The sequence below is a fragment of the Leptodactylus fuscus genome, chromosome 4 (assembly GCF_031893055.1).
Source record: "Leptodactylus fuscus isolate aLepFus1 chromosome 4, aLepFus1.hap2, whole genome shotgun sequence".
In the NCBI taxonomy this organism is placed as follows: domain Eukaryota; kingdom Metazoa; phylum Chordata; class Amphibia; order Anura; family Leptodactylidae; genus Leptodactylus; species Leptodactylus fuscus.
Window position 1 is genome coordinate 62,358,049 of NC_134268.1, and position 15,482 is coordinate 62,373,530.

The following is a 15,482-nucleotide window of genomic DNA, read 5'->3' on the forward strand; positions in this document are numbered from 1 at the left end:
GACTCCTGTCCTTGCAGTGTATAGCTCTGAGAAGAGCTGGTGTTGTTCTAGTAGGCAGGGAAAAATCGAAGAAGCTAATGCCTATCTAGCCCTCAACAGATATGTTTCTCTCCCTATCTCTGACTGCAAAAATGGCGGCGGACGTTCTTATAAATGGGAGGTCACGGTTTCGGCAGCTAATGGGTTTTTTCACTTGTTTCACTGCCTTTGTTGTCGTAGTTCCTGTCCCACCTCCCCTGCACAGTTATTGGTGCAAAAAACGCGCCAGAGAAGGTGTGAGGGGATACGAATTTTTACTGAGTATGCCGCGTGGTATTCGATTGGGAACAAATATCTCGAATGGCCTGATATTCGATCGAATACCTATTCGATCAAACAGTGTTCGCTCATCTCTAGTCATTTAACACATTTTAGAAAATGATAACATGGAACCCTATATTACATAGTATTACACAGCATACAGTACACAAAGCTTTATAGTCACAGGCTGATACTTCTCCTACAATTCCCTGCACCCACCTCCTGTCTATGACAGTCCCCGAGTGCCAAGTGGAGACAGCCCTGTTATAGACACACACCAGAGAAGAGTGGGCTGGGAATTATTGCATGTCTGTGTCGTGGCACACAATGAAGAAGCAGCATGGTAATCTTCCCATGCCTAGACCCCTGCGCTTCACAAACACGTAGCAAATAAGAGGCTGAGCGGAGAATGAGAGCCCATCATCCCCCTCTGTCCTATAAAGTGCTGCACTATTGACCCGGCAATTACAGATAATTTACTCTTCTCTGACAAGCTCATCGCCTCCAGCACATTCACTGCCCTACTTCTTTCAATGTCACCTCATATATAGCACAGGGGTAGTGGTCTTACTTGTAGTTAATCTTGAACTGTAGTCCTGGTGGAGGTACAACAGGTCAATGTCATAGCCTAGTGATACTGGAATGAATTTTAACTATGCAAATCCTCCAAGTCTCCTGGCACAGAAGCTGGAGAGATGTAAGTAACCATCTCCACCTAACTATAATAGTTATTTCCTGACAGTATACAGTATAGGGCAGGAACATCTAGCTGCTATTTAAGAATGGTTTCTGGGAATACAAAGAGATGTCTGATGTGAAAATGAATGGTACAGTGTTGCAAGGGACACGGTTTAGTGGTCAGGTGCTGATGTGGCAGGTCATTGTTGTGGTATAGCAGATACTAGTAGAGACCACAGTCCCATCAGTGCTGGAACAATACGGGACCTAAGGGAATCTGTCACTAGAACCCAATCCTACAAATAGATAGGATCGGGTCCTATATTAGAAGAGACAGTGTTTCTCCTAAGCCAGTGGAATCCACTATACTACACAGCGCCTGGACCAGATAATGTACGACTTGAGATTTTCTCTATACCATTGGATTTCATTACCTGGAACTATCCTAAGGACACTTTCTCTGTACTTATTCACACTCACCGACTACAAAAATCTGATGAAAACCAGAAACGCCAAAAATGTGCACTTAGAGATAAAATAAGAGGATCTGCACAGCCCACAAAGCCACCAGTTTTCAGAGTTCTTACAGTACCATGGAGCACATTGTTTTTGGATCCTCTGCTAGGAGAAAAGAACAATATCCACAAGAAGGTCACTGCAAAAGATTTATTTGTACATGGGGAAAAAAAATAAAAAAATCAGAATTAAAAACAGCACATTGTGAAATGTCATGAAAGGCGACGGATACCTCGTGACTTGCACCTGCCTGACACGAGTTTTGTATTCTGAACTTCTGCAGTTTAGCCCGTCCTTAGAAAAAGCCCAGGAGGTGAAACTCAAGTCAGCAGGTGCAAGCCATGAGGCAGTGCTTGATGTTCTTGACAGTGTCATATCAACAAACTTTACCTTAGGGAATAGTAGAGGAGATTATCAGAACCTATGTAATATGTCTTGTCACAGAGAAATATCTCTTTCTGCTATTATCAGAGTGTTCCCCTTCCCCCCCCCCCACAACAACCATCACCATGAAAATCCCTGCTCTGACTTAAGATGGACTATAGGTCACTTGACTCTGAGATGACGCAAGACTATAGAAGTCTATGGAGAGGGGGAGGAACGTGCAGGAAGTGCAAGAGATAACAGAAGAAAGACATGGTAATGCGGCATTCACACTAAGCCCCTTTCTCTGGTATGGGTGTGGTCAGAGTCCTTTTTAACCCTGTTTTTGGTCGCTCTACAGCACCCTCTAGGTTCACACTCATATTTTTTGTCAGGGTCTGGGGTTGCTAGTAGAGATGAGCGAGTACTGTTCGGATCAGCCGATCCGAACAGCACGCTCCATAGAAATGAATGGATGCACCTGGTACTTCCGCTTTGACGTCTGCCGGCCGTTTAACCCCCCGCGTGCCGGCTACATCCATTCATTTCTATGCGAGCGTGCTGTTCGGATCGGCTGATCCGAACAGTACTCGCTCATCTCTAGTTGCTAGGTGGGGTGGCATAGACACGCAAGTCCAGTTTCTTTTAGTCCAAAACAAAGGTAGTGTTTATTTTCATTCAAAAACGCAGTGCAGCAACAAAAGGAAACAATACAAAAATAAATCCCTGCCCGGCTAGGCTCTAACTAAACATAGAATAGGTTACCTTACCTAGAATAACAGAAATCCAAAAGCCAGTTGAGTCATTCAGGACACAGCTCCAAAAATATGACCTCTCTGTCAGCTCCCCAGCCAAAGTCTGCCAAAGTGTTGCTGCTGGAGCAACTTCTTAAGCCTCCTTGACGAGGAGACTCTCTACAGCTGAGTCGCTAACGGAACATCCTCAAAGTGTGGTCTGGAGGGGGGTGGAATGACAGATCCCACTACCAACCTACCTGTCATTCCGAAAAATCCAGCCCAGTACTGAGCATTTACCAAAATGCTCAGCAGACGAAAGTTGTCTGCGGAGAACAAACATTCCTTCTGGAGTTTTCTCATCTCACCCACCTGAGTAGTCTGGGTGAGATGTACACCCCCTCCATTACCTGACCAGCCATCGGCTTACAATATCCTACTATAATATTATAAATGTGAAAGTTTGTGTGTTTGGATGTTTGTTTCTCAATCATAGTCAAATGGCTGAACGGATTTAGGTGAGATTTCACACATACCTAGATATTCACCAGGAAAGAAACATAGGCTACTTCTTAGGTCCCACACTCACCCAGAATCCCGACCGCAACTGGCGAAAGTGGTCTCCGGCTCCGCTGCAGGACCTGAGAAGACGTCATCGCAGGTCTTTCAGCGGGGCTCCTATTGCTTGGCTGCAGTCTGGGGGAAGGCCGCAGGGGAAGCCGAGCGGCGTGATACGTTGGTGGCTTTGCGTGGGCAGCACCAGTGAGCAAGTCCACACCAGAGAACATGGCAGCTGCTCCCGGCTACAGAGCTACGCCATGCCGGCCAGCAGCGCGGAGCTGGCATAGGTTGCAGCCGTGTCACCACACACTCGGCCGACAGCTGCACCAGCACCAGTAACTTGCCATCCGGAACACACGCTGATTACAGCGGGCGGGGTACTGTTTGCCCTGTGCCTGGCCTGCAAATAAAGCATGGCCTAGGCTACCATGTTGCATGGCCGAGACACCCTGTAGCGGGCTCCAGGTCGGGGTTGTCGGGGTTGTCGGCTGTGCGCTTTAGGTAGTTTGACAGTGCGTGGGGGGGGGGGGGGAGGGAGGTTGGGGGTTAAGGGAGGGAGTGGGTCCAGGGGTGGGCCTGCAGGGAACTGTGGTAGAGAGGCTGGTGGGGCGCGCGGGCAGGAGTGGCAGCGGAGGGTGTGCGACGGCGGGGGAAAGACATGGGCGCGGGAGGGCCTGCGGGGTGATAGAGGCCAGGTGCGTTGATGAGGGTGGGCCCAGGGGTGCGCAGGAGGTGGGTCGCTACATAGTCCTGGGGCTGTTTGACAAACACAGTTATAGAGTAAATTCTCCTCTATGGACTGTGTGCAGTGTATGGCAGGCAGTCCCCATCCACCTGCTCAGAGAAGAATGGACAATAAAGATAGAAAGCATGAAGAGGGGAAACTGCTTAAAACTGCAGAATATAAGTCATATCATGACCAGAAATAGTGCACTCCTCAAATACAGACATAACAGCTTATCACGAAAAAAATCCAAAGGACATGTACCGTATTTTTCGGACTATAAGACGCACTGGACTATAAGACCTAGGTTTTAGAGGAGGAAAATAGGGAAAAAAAATTTTGAAGCAAAAACTGGTAAAATATTTAATATATGGGAGTCGTAGTTTTGCAACAGCTGCAAGGCCACATTGACAGGTGACCCTGCAGCTGTACGGGGATGCATAGAGTGTTTTTTTTTGCGGGGCCAGCTGTACTTTTTAGTTATACCATTTTGGGGGATATCTACTGCTTAGATCACCTTGTATTGAAAAAAAAAAAACAGGAGGTGATTTAGAACTTTTATTTATTCATATTTTTAAAGCTTTTTTTTTTTTTTTTTTTTTTTTTTACTATTTTATTCCCCCCCGGGGGCTTGAACCTGCGGTCACTTGATCGCAAGTCCCATAGACGGCAATACAACTGTATTACCGTCTATGGGACATTCTGTGTATTAGTATTACGGCTGGTCATAGACCCAGCCGCAATACTAATATATAGCAGTGACAGGCCGGGGAGCCTCATTAGGCTCCCGGCTGTCACCCAAACAGGTCGGCTCCTGCGATATCGCCGCGCAGGAGCTGGCCTGCAACTTCACAGGTACGGGGCCGGTGGGGACCAGCCCCGGGGGAGAAGGGGCCACGGATACTGACCCGGCATCCGCTGTACTAGAGAGGCGGATGCCGGCAAGGGATAGACGCCGGGGCCTGAGACATCGCTACGATCCTCTGCCCTGAATGAATCCAGCGGCGGGGGCACGGAGGAGCCCCTCCTGCTGCTGGCTTCATGCAGGGCAGAGGAGCGCAGCGATGTCTCAGGCCCCAGCACCTGTAATGGCGTCTATCACTTGCCGGCTTCCGCCTCTCTATTACAGCGGATGCCAGGCGCCACCTTCAGACTATAAGACGCACCCTTCTTTTCCCCAAAAATTTTGGGGAAAAAAAGTGCGTCTTATAGTCCGAAAAATACGGTACACTTTTATACCATTTTAACACAGATTTATGTAAGTAGAAGTAGATCTTAAGTGGAGACCACAAAGGTGCCTCACTATTGAAGTCAGTCTTCTTGCTTTTTCCCATCACTGGGTCTAAAGGAAAAGACATAGTATCTGTCTGAAAATCATTAGCAACAAGGTGACTTGATCAACATTGGGCCTTCCAGAAGTAGTCCGTGTTTTATATGTGGCTATAATATCGATAACTTATCCTTACAATAGGTTGCCAATATCAGATCAGTGGGAGTCTGACACCCGGCATCCCGGAGTCACAGCACCCACTACAGTGGACGTAAAAGGCCTGGAAAAGTCCAATATAAATAATAGCTAGCCCAGATTTACTAATACATCTCTGAGAGGAAATCCTCTTTTCTCAGTAGCCTGCAGATGAATTCTTTAGATTCCAGTTTCAGCAGTTTTCCTTTTCTTTTTTTTCTCTAGGTGTCAGATTCTAAGTCTTTTCTAAGGGAGCGTTCACACTACCGTCGGTGTCCGACATGTAGTGTCCGCTCAAAATCTGTCACGGACACTAGATGTGTCCGTGACCTCACAAGCGGACAGAGGAACCCTGCATGCAGGGTTTTTCTGTCCGCTTGAGAAGTCGGACATCTTCTCTTGCGGACAGGGAAGGACGGGCAAGGAGTGCAAAAGAACGCACCCGATGCCCATTCAAGTGAATGACAGGTGTCACGGACACATCTAGTGTCCGCTCCTAGTGTCCGTGACAGATTTTGAGCGGACACTAGGAACGGACACTACATGTCGGACACCGACGGTAGTGTGAACGCCCCCTAACAGGTCAAAAACACGGGACCGCAGAAGAATAGGCCCTTAGAGGTTGATCCAACTTTAGTTCCTGAATGAATAGTTGATAGTGTCAGGATCTTTAGAGGCTACTCCACTGTCCATGGTACTGACAAGACTAGATGGGCCAACATTTGGCACCTGTACAAATACAGCAGAATTTTTCCACATGGATAAAGACCTGTAAAGAAGATGTTTAAAGTCGACAGTGCGGTGAATTCAGCGTACTGACACCTTTCCTGGTGTGTGCCCCAATGGTGGAGATATAGGTGCCATTAATTTTGGCACAGATATCTCCCCACAGTCAGAATGGCGTTCCTCATAGCTCAGCGTCTTCACTGTGGTGTAAGGAACACCCCTTCTGACAGTACAAGGCTATGTTAGAGTACAGTTGGAGGGGGGGGGGGTCCTCATAGCCCAGTGATGAGGCTGAGCTGCGAGGAACACCCTTCTGACAGTGGGGAGCTATTGGTGCCATTATTTGTGGCATACCTCCACCACCAGGGCACATATCAGAAAAGCGGACAGTGTGCCAAATTCAGCATGCTGTCGGCTTTCTAATATATCAAACTGCACTTTCATGAAGACATGAAAGGTCCCCCTTAAATTTGCAGTAGTCAATTCTGTTACGTGGCTTTCAGACGTGTGAAATACATGTAATTTTTCTGCGGATTTGTCATTGTTTTGTAGTAGAAATATCTACCATATATAGAGCTACGTATATGTCCTACCTCACATCTTGTCATGGCTGGACATGTCCAGATATGCGAGTCATGCGATGATCAGCTTGTCAAGTACAGTACGCTCATGTAGCATACCACCAGAAAATGGCCGCCCAGACACACACAATCGGCTCTATCCGAACTCAAAGTGGCAGGGCCGATTGCACATATGAGAGGTTTGATATATGTACAGTGCTGCGTCCGATGCCTGAAAAAGGCAGAAGTTCTGGCAAAGAGGAGGGGAGAGAACATAAGCAGCTAAGGGGCTGGGGAGAGTTATGATGCAGGGGTGTTCGGAGCACAGGAGGAACGCCCCCACTGCTCTGTGATTGTAATTTGCATAACAGAAGAAAACGATTTTATCAGAAACAGTGGGGGGACGCTTAGAATGGAAGGTAGGAGTAGAATAGACTTTTCAAAGGCTATTCCAATGTGCCATTAGTTAAAAATGTGTTTTTCTAATGATAGACTCCCTTTAACCAAAGCTTAACTAAGGTAAGAAAGGACATGTGTCACACACCACCTCACCTCCAGCAAACAAGGGATACTAGCAGGAGAAGCTGCAACAACCAAGCATATCCCAAGCAGCGGCTGCAGGTCAGCAGGAGACTGGCTGGGTTGTTCTCCACAGGATTTATAGAATACTGTTTGTTCACAACCGATGTGGGATAGATATAGGATTAGTGAGCCTTAAAAGGGAAATGTGATATTACCCGCACCACTTTCATTAGTGTAGAACTGACTGCAGAAAGTAATAGGAGCTTATACTAAAGACTAAAGTAGAAAGTGTATCTCAATTAGGAAGCATAAAAGGAAGCCATTAGGAATTCTCACTTCTGTAGGAAGCAAAACCCTCTGAAAGGTCTTTAACTTATCTGCTTGACAAATGAAATAATAATGGATAACATTTCCTAGCGCTGTTTCTTTATCAAAAGTCATAACAGTGACTGCAGGAAAATTGCACATGTGGACATGGCTTAATGCACCTCTAATGCAGTCTTTGCATTTTTTTTTTTAATTTTTAGCATAAACCAGGAGTAGATACAAAACAAATAAAAAGTATCATTGAAAGCTTTACATTGCTCCTGTTTTAGATCCAAAAGAAAGCTTCAATGTGAACAAGACCCTAGGTATCGAAGGGGCAACTTTAGGCTCAGGGCCCTTGTGGCAAAATGCGTGGCGTTTTACAGTCACTCCAAAGTGGATGGGATTCTAGTGAATTCCAACCATACATTGCAGAAAAATATACACAGCAGAAACACTGAGATTTCCAAAACTTGGTTCCAAAACCAAGTCTTGGTTTTGGAAATCGCAGCATGTCAATTATACCTATGGAAATGCTGACGAAATGGAAGCAGAAAGTCTGCAGAGAAAACCTCCACAGGCTTTCTGTGAAAAGCGCTGCGGTAAAAACCACAATGCATTGCCATAAGGGCTAGTTCACATAGGGCAATAGGGGGCGGATTTTGGTGCGGAATCAACGTCATAATCCGCCCCCTCACAATGGTGGTCTATGGAGACCAATAGCAACATGCCGCAAGTGGAAAAAAAGAAACAACCTGCCCTTTCTTCAGGAGGAATCTGCGGCTAATTCAGCCGCAGTGTCCGCCTCATGGCAGCATGCTCCGGACTAGGCCCATTCATTTGGGCCTAATCCAGAGCGGAAAGCTGCGACGGGATGGCGTGCACTGCACCGGCATCCCATCGCAGCAGCCACGACAGAATATGCACATGCAGAATTGCGTGTGAACTAACTCTAATAGTTCTTCCCACAGTGCTTTTTTTTGCTGCGGACCGTTACATGAGGCCTTAGCCTTACAGTACACCTTCTAAAGCAGACATGGACCGCTGCAGTGTCAAGTGTGGCATTTTTGTTACAAATGCACAACCTTACTGTGTATGTAACGTAATGTCATTCATCTTCTCACATAAAATATTACAAAGCAAGTCTGTCCATTAAATCAGAGAACCAAGTAAGAGAAGAAAAGTTAGAAACATGTTAAAATAAGCCTGCACTTTTACTTTGTATGATTTATATAGAATGTAAAAGCTATAATATATTCCCTGCATGTCTGCATCACCTTGAAAATAAAAGCACTACCTTTAGGCAACTTTACAATGTAATGCAGGCCTACGAGTATCCATGGTTACAGACTACAAATAAACCTTGTATGGTCTGAACATACAACTATACTCCCCTTCAATCTGTCCCTTTCATTTTGTTCACCACCCTACTGTATGTTAGGAATAAGTAGGGGACATATGGATGGGAGTATCATAGCAAGATCGGACTACACAGGGTTTACTTGTCAGTAGCCATGCATACACATAGGTGTGCATACACATAGGAGATTTAGGCCTACGCAATGCTTGTTGGCCAAATGCCGGCTTGGCCAAGTTCTCTCTCCTTATCTCTAAACAGGAAGAAGGGAGAAAGCCAGACAGCTCTAGCGGAAGCAAATATAAGCTTTAGGTATACTGAAATTCACTTTTTTCTCCCTGACATCTGCCATCAGTAGAACAGTAGAAATTCCCTTATAGGGGTTGTACTACATATACTCTATCCTGAGGGAATATGTGTTTAAGAGTCAAATTGCTCTGGGAGTCACCGCTGGGGCCAAAAGACATGAGGTGAACATGGGGTCCGGATGTTGGGATGCATCCACCATGTCAATGAACCTGTATTCCACTCACTTCAATAGGGCTGTCCCATAGAAGTAAATGGAGCACTGGTCACACCAGTGTTCCCTTCACATGGAGCCCACACGGGAACTTCGGATCCCCCGTTTCCTAATCACTGGGGGGTCCCAGGTGTAAGACTACAGCGATCTAACACCAGTATCTGTGGTGACAACTCCCTTAGGGTGCATTCACAGTAAATATACACTGAGCTGATTCTGAACGTAAGGGTGCGTTCACACAATGTAAAATGGAGCGCAAGCTATACGTATACGCGTGTCAGCATTTTGCGCGCTCAAAAAGATCCCATTGATTTCAATGGGAGTTACGAGCGTATACGCCGCGTTATTTTGGCCCGCAAAATTACAGGCGCAAAATAACGCTGACATATACGCTCGTAACTCCTATTGAAATTAATGGGATCTTTTTGAGCGCGCAAAATGCTGACACGTATACGTGCCAGCTTGCGCTCCATTTTACATCGTGTGAACACACCCTAAAGCATGTTCAGAATCAGCACGTACAAAGCAGATCCCATTCATTTCAATGGGAGTCGGCATACGAGCGCTCCCCATTGAAATGAATGGGCTGCTTTTTTCCCTATTGGTTTCAATGTGATACACGCGCAATACATTGAAAGCAATAGGGAAAAAAAGCAGCCCATTCATTTCAATGGGGAGTGCACGTATGCCGGCTCCCATTCAAGTCAATGGGAGCTGCTTTTTACGCGCTCATTCTGAACATGTTTTTACGATCAGAATGAGTGCAGCGTTACATCGTGTGAAGGCTCCCTTAGACTGTTGACTGGACCCGCCAGAATCAGGAAATATAGGCTATGGCTTTACGGCAAATTTCATGCGACCATAAATTGTCACCCTGTGACTTCTTCATTTATGTTAGCGGCCTTAGCTTTAGATATAAAAACGCCACCACACAAAACGATCAATATATGTTAATCCGTTTTACATCTGTTAAAAAAGGATCTGTTCATATCTATTGGGTCTGAGTGTCCATCACAATAGACAGAGATAGAACATGTCTGGTTTTTTCAATTTACTGTTTTTAATCTGTCAATAAAAAAACAAAAAAAAAACCAGGACACGCAAGTACACTCATATCGCTTTAAAAACAGTTGTGTGACAATGGACATCACATGGCAGTTTCTCACTGTTGTATGAATAAGGCCTTACACTTCTTAGGGGCTGATATTTGGAAGACTTGACCCCATTATGCTGAGAAAGGATCGCTCCTCAGCGCTGACTTGAATGACAAGACGCTGACCATGTAAAAACCACTCATGCTTGTGTATTCACTGGCTTCATTGATGAGGACATGAATGTGCTGCAATCTCTCCATTAAAATGAATGACATGTTGACTCCTTACCAATGAAGTGACCCTAATGGCTGCCTAGAAATAAAGACTACGGGGGAACCTCCTTCATTGTCATATTCTGAATAGACGATGACACAGCAATTGAATATTCGTAGACAGGCTATATGGTGAAACATAACTGTACATTTGACTACTATTTGCTGTTTTTGGCAGAATGAATCCTGGAAACCCCTGACCATTGCAATGCAGATAAACGACGGTAGGCGACAAGTTGGAGGGTTATGTTTGCTCAGCTTTGCAGGTACATATTTGTATTAACGTCACATACAGTAAAAAGTTAGGTCTGGTTAACCCTTTATGTCACACAACACCCGGTCTCAGGGTTTACTATGATGATTCATCTAAACACCCCATAGACAGTAGATCCATCAGCACAGTTGTGCAATAACCTTCTCCTTCCTCCAGGTAATTTATGGGACTACTGAATGCCATACTTTGTGCAAACAGGATCTCTCTTTTGTGCAAGTCATTCCCAGGAGAGTAAGGCTGCTGTGGCTAAAAGCAATCCTGTTGCACTAGAGATACTAGATTGTCAGTGTATGGACCTTACTGTAGCCATAGAGCTCGTGTCCTAGCCATTCTTTGTAACGTTACCCCCTCCTGTAGGCACGGCCTCCCCCCGTGATCACAATCAATCCCTAAATGTGCCTAATCATTGATTCAGCGCATACATTAGTAGTGCAGGAGAGCAGGCAGCTGGGGGATGGATCTCTGGGGGCAACAGAGAGGGGCCTGAAAGCATTGCAATAACTCTCATTATTAATACACAAAGGAGGACCTGGCCTTTAAGAAGAGGGCCTTTAAGAAGGTTAACCAGCTGCCATCCTGCCTGTTACAATGGGAAATTAGGTGATCACCATTAAATGTATTAGTAGTGATGTACTGCACCAAAGGGAGCAGTAAAGCGTCATCCTATATGTAGTAAAACAGGGAATAGCAGCACTTTAAAAACTCAAGTACTTATGTAAGTGCAATAAGTTATTTATAGCGGACGCCAGGCTGGAAAGTGTGTGCCAACTCGCCAGTGTATGACAGATGTAGGGACAATGGCCTGTGCTGTGTCCTGTCTAGGGATGGAGTAGTAAGCGCCCAATGTAGCAGTGCTGGCAGGGAGCTGCCCTGGATGGCACGGTGACAGCATGTCTGCTGCTGGTGACACTTCCTGGTCATATGTCAGGGAGCCTGTGTATAAGGCATGTGCACATCACATAGAGGAAGCAGGAAGGACAGATGCCACTTCTTTATAACGCACTCTCGGTATTGGCTTCAAATACCTGATCGAAGTCTGTACATGTGAACATACCCTAAAGCAAGGGGAGTATAGAGCACAATGTAGGCACAGTACAGGAACCACTTAACACAATGTCCATAAGGGGCACATAAAGTGTATAGAAATGTGGGCAAGAGCTGTGGGCATGAGTCAGGTGCCCACAGTGTGTGGGTGTGCAGTGACGCACATATGTACAAGTGCACAGACTGCCGTATAGCCGGCGACACATGTGCACAATGCACTACAGCCAGGCACACATACAGCGCAGTGTATGGAGCTGCACAGTGACACAACACCCTGACTGACCAGCGCTGCACAGCCACACATGCACTTGTCTCCTCACCTGCTGCTGCTCCTGCTGCTGTCGCGCCCTCCACCGGACTCGAACTCAGTGACAGCTGCAGCCGGCTCTGCCGCTTTGTTGTTTCCCCTCCCTCTCTGTCAAGATTCAGCGACACGCCCAGCCCACCCAGCCCTTCTGCTAGGTCACGTGGTCCTCTCGGACACGCCCTCCCGCCTCACACTGCTGGAAGTCTGGGGAAGCCGTCTGTCGGGGGCGGGGCCAGGCGTGTGTGACGTGTGTGACGTGTCTGCTGAGTCTCCCAGCTGCGGGGCGGTAACGCGTGTGTATGACCGCAGGCTGTGCACATGGACTTACCACTGCATGCGGCAGCGCCAGGCTGTGGCTATATGTGGCGAACATAAAACCAACAATTTACATGCAGGGAGATAGTGTAATTAGGGGCCTGATTAGGCCGGATTAGGGGCCTGTTCACACGGTTAGGTTTCGATTCTCATGGTGACTTGTGGATGTGATGGTGACTCCATTGTAATAGGAGGGGGTAATACAGGGCTTCTCCAGAAACCCTCACCCTTTCAGGACTGGAGGCACAAACTGATTTCTGACAAGAATATTGTGGTTTTTATTAGTATTTCTATTTCTTTCTCACATAGTAAAACAGGTAATACAATGTAACAGTGATACAAATAAGCACAACACGGCACTTCTATGATCAGCCATTGTGGTTAGTGACACTTTGTGACCTTTATTGTTAGGAATAGAGCACAGGATCTGTGGTAGAAACTCTCATAGATCAGCAAAAACATTAAGGCTGGGTCCACATGCGGTTTTTTGGTCCAGAATCTAAGGCGGAGGCCGTCTCAGGTTCCGGACCAAAAAACGAGTAGCCACGACTGAAAGCCGAAGCTGGTGCACTGCAGCGGTATCCAGCCACGCGCTGCGCTCCGGATTAGGCCCAATGAATGGGCCTAGTCTGGAGGAGGGAGTGTCTTCAGGCTGAATCGCGAGGTGACTCTGCCTGAAGAATGAACACCGCACTTCTTTTTCTAGGAGTCGGAACAAATGGCTCCCGGAAAAAAAGCCCTGACCAGCTCCCATTGATTTAAATGGGAGCCGTCTTTTTGGTCAGGATTTTGAGGCGGTTACGGCGGTTTTTTCCGCGCGGTTTTTTGCAAAAAACAGCTAGCGTTTTTTTGCAAAAAACCGCGCTGAAAAAAACCTGCGCTGTTTTTGCCTCCCATTCACTTCTATTGCTTTCTTCAGGCGGAAAACGCCTGAAGAAAGGTCATGTCACTTCTTTTTTCTGCTAGCTGAAAAATAACTAGCAGAAAAAAAAAGCTAATGGAAAAAAAAGCTAGCGGAAAAAAAAAGCTAGCTGTTCACATAGGGCTCCATTGTAAAGGGGCTGATTTTGAAGCGAAATCCGCTGTCAAAAAACTCCCCTTTGCCCACGTGTTAACTAGCCCTTAGTGAAGCAGGCCGGCAGGGACACGCCCCCCTTGAGCTTCCTGCAGGGCTGATTAGCCAATAGAGGCTAAGGGGAGGGAGATGAATGTGATAGTGGGCGGGCCAACCTCAGACTGATCCAGCAGTGAGGATGCTTGTACACTGCTATGGTCTGTATGCAGGAGCGCTATACAGGCACTGCTGGGTCTCCAAACCATGGTAAGGGACTAGTAAAGGATTTTCTTATTTTATTTTGCCAATGTAGGCGAATTAGAAAAAAATAAAAATAAACTGTCACTAACACCAGGTATGTTTTGTATCCACTTCTTGTGATGTGTGATCTGATAGTCCATATAGCTATTGCAGTCTATTTTTTTGAATACAGAGCTGCTACATCAAGAGTCAGCCATAAATAATCTTTATCCCATTCATAGTTTTGCAATTCTATAATAAGTGCTGCAGAATCCCATAAATAAGATGGTAGCTCTTGGACACATTTCTGCAGGATCGGGTCTAGGTAATAGGAAAGATTACAGGTAAGTGACGAGATCCTGGATATAATTGGACGTTCAGGAAGGTTAATAGAATCTTTGTGGACCTTTGATAGGTGGTAAAAGAAGGTCATAGATGGATGTGGTAGGAGAATGATTGAATGAATGAAAAATTTTGTTGTCTTCCACTTTTTTGATGATAGTCTGTAGTTCTGCAGCATATTCCTCTAATGCAGGGGTCTCAAACTCAATTTGCGCGGGGGCTGCTGGAGGTAGATTCTGGGTGAGGCTGGGCCGCATCAGGTTTTCCACAAGCTATGATCGCTGCAGCAAATTTAGCTACGCTCAATTTTATGATGTCTCCGCCCATTCTTATTCATTTTTCATGTGCCCCCACACAGTATAATCCTCCTACAGTCACCCATACATTGTATGTTCCCACATTATAATGTTCCAACTTTCCCACTGTATTAAGTGCCTCTCCTGGTGCCCCAGTTTAAACTGGGGGAAACTAGAGGGGGCATGAAACTGGGGCAGCTGGAGGGGGACATAAAACAGTGGGGGTAGTTGGAGGGGGCAATAAATTAATGGCAGCTGAAGTGGGACATTAAACTGGGGGCAACTAGAGGGGGACATTAAACTCGGGATACTAGAAGCAGACATTAAACCGTAGGGGTAGCTGGACAGTGGCAATAAACTGGGGACAAATAGAGGCGGACAGGTCCCCCTCCAGCTACTCCCACGGTTTAATGCCCCCTCCAGTTGTCCCCAGTTTAAGTGCCCACCTTCATCTACCCCCAGTTTCAACTGCCCCCACCATTTCTCCCCCAGTTTGATATCCCCCTTCATTTGCCCCATTTTATGTCCCTCCTCCATCTGTCCCCAGTTTCATGTCGTCCCTCCATCTGCCCCAGTTTCATGTGCCCCCTACATCTGCCCCCAGTTTCATGTTCCCCTCAATCTTCCCCAATTTCATATCCCCCCTTCATCTGCCCCCATTTTCATGCTCCCCCTCATCTCTGCCTCCAGTTTCATGTTCCCCTTCCATCTGTGGCCCCAGTTTTATGTCCCCCCCTCCATCTCTGCCCCTAGGTTACTGACACACACACTCCACTCTGCATCTCACTTTCCTCTCAGTACTACATCTCTTCATCTTCCGGCCGGCACACTAAGACACGTCTCCCTAGTCACGTGACGTCTTTGGTCACACACAGGTCCTTGAGTTTTAAACTTCAGTAGTACTAGCTTTCC

The 15,482-nt window shown here is 46.5% G+C and overlaps 1 protein-coding gene across 2 annotated transcripts in view; it reads right to left on the reverse strand.

Moving 5' to 3' along the window:
* Positions 1-12,427, reverse strand: part of MAPRE2 (microtubule associated protein RP/EB family member 2) — a 136,560-nt gene extending 124,133 nt beyond the window's left edge. The window contains exon 1 of one of the 2 annotated variants that reach the window (XM_075270559.1): positions 12,337-12,427. The gene's annotated coding sequence lies outside the window, so the exon portion shown is untranslated. Of the gene's footprint in view, positions 1-519; positions 617-12,336 lie in introns of those variants that run through there. The other variant, XM_075270560.1, reaches the window with a different exon arrangement.
* Between the last annotated feature and the right edge of the window lie 3,055 nt (positions 12,428-15,482).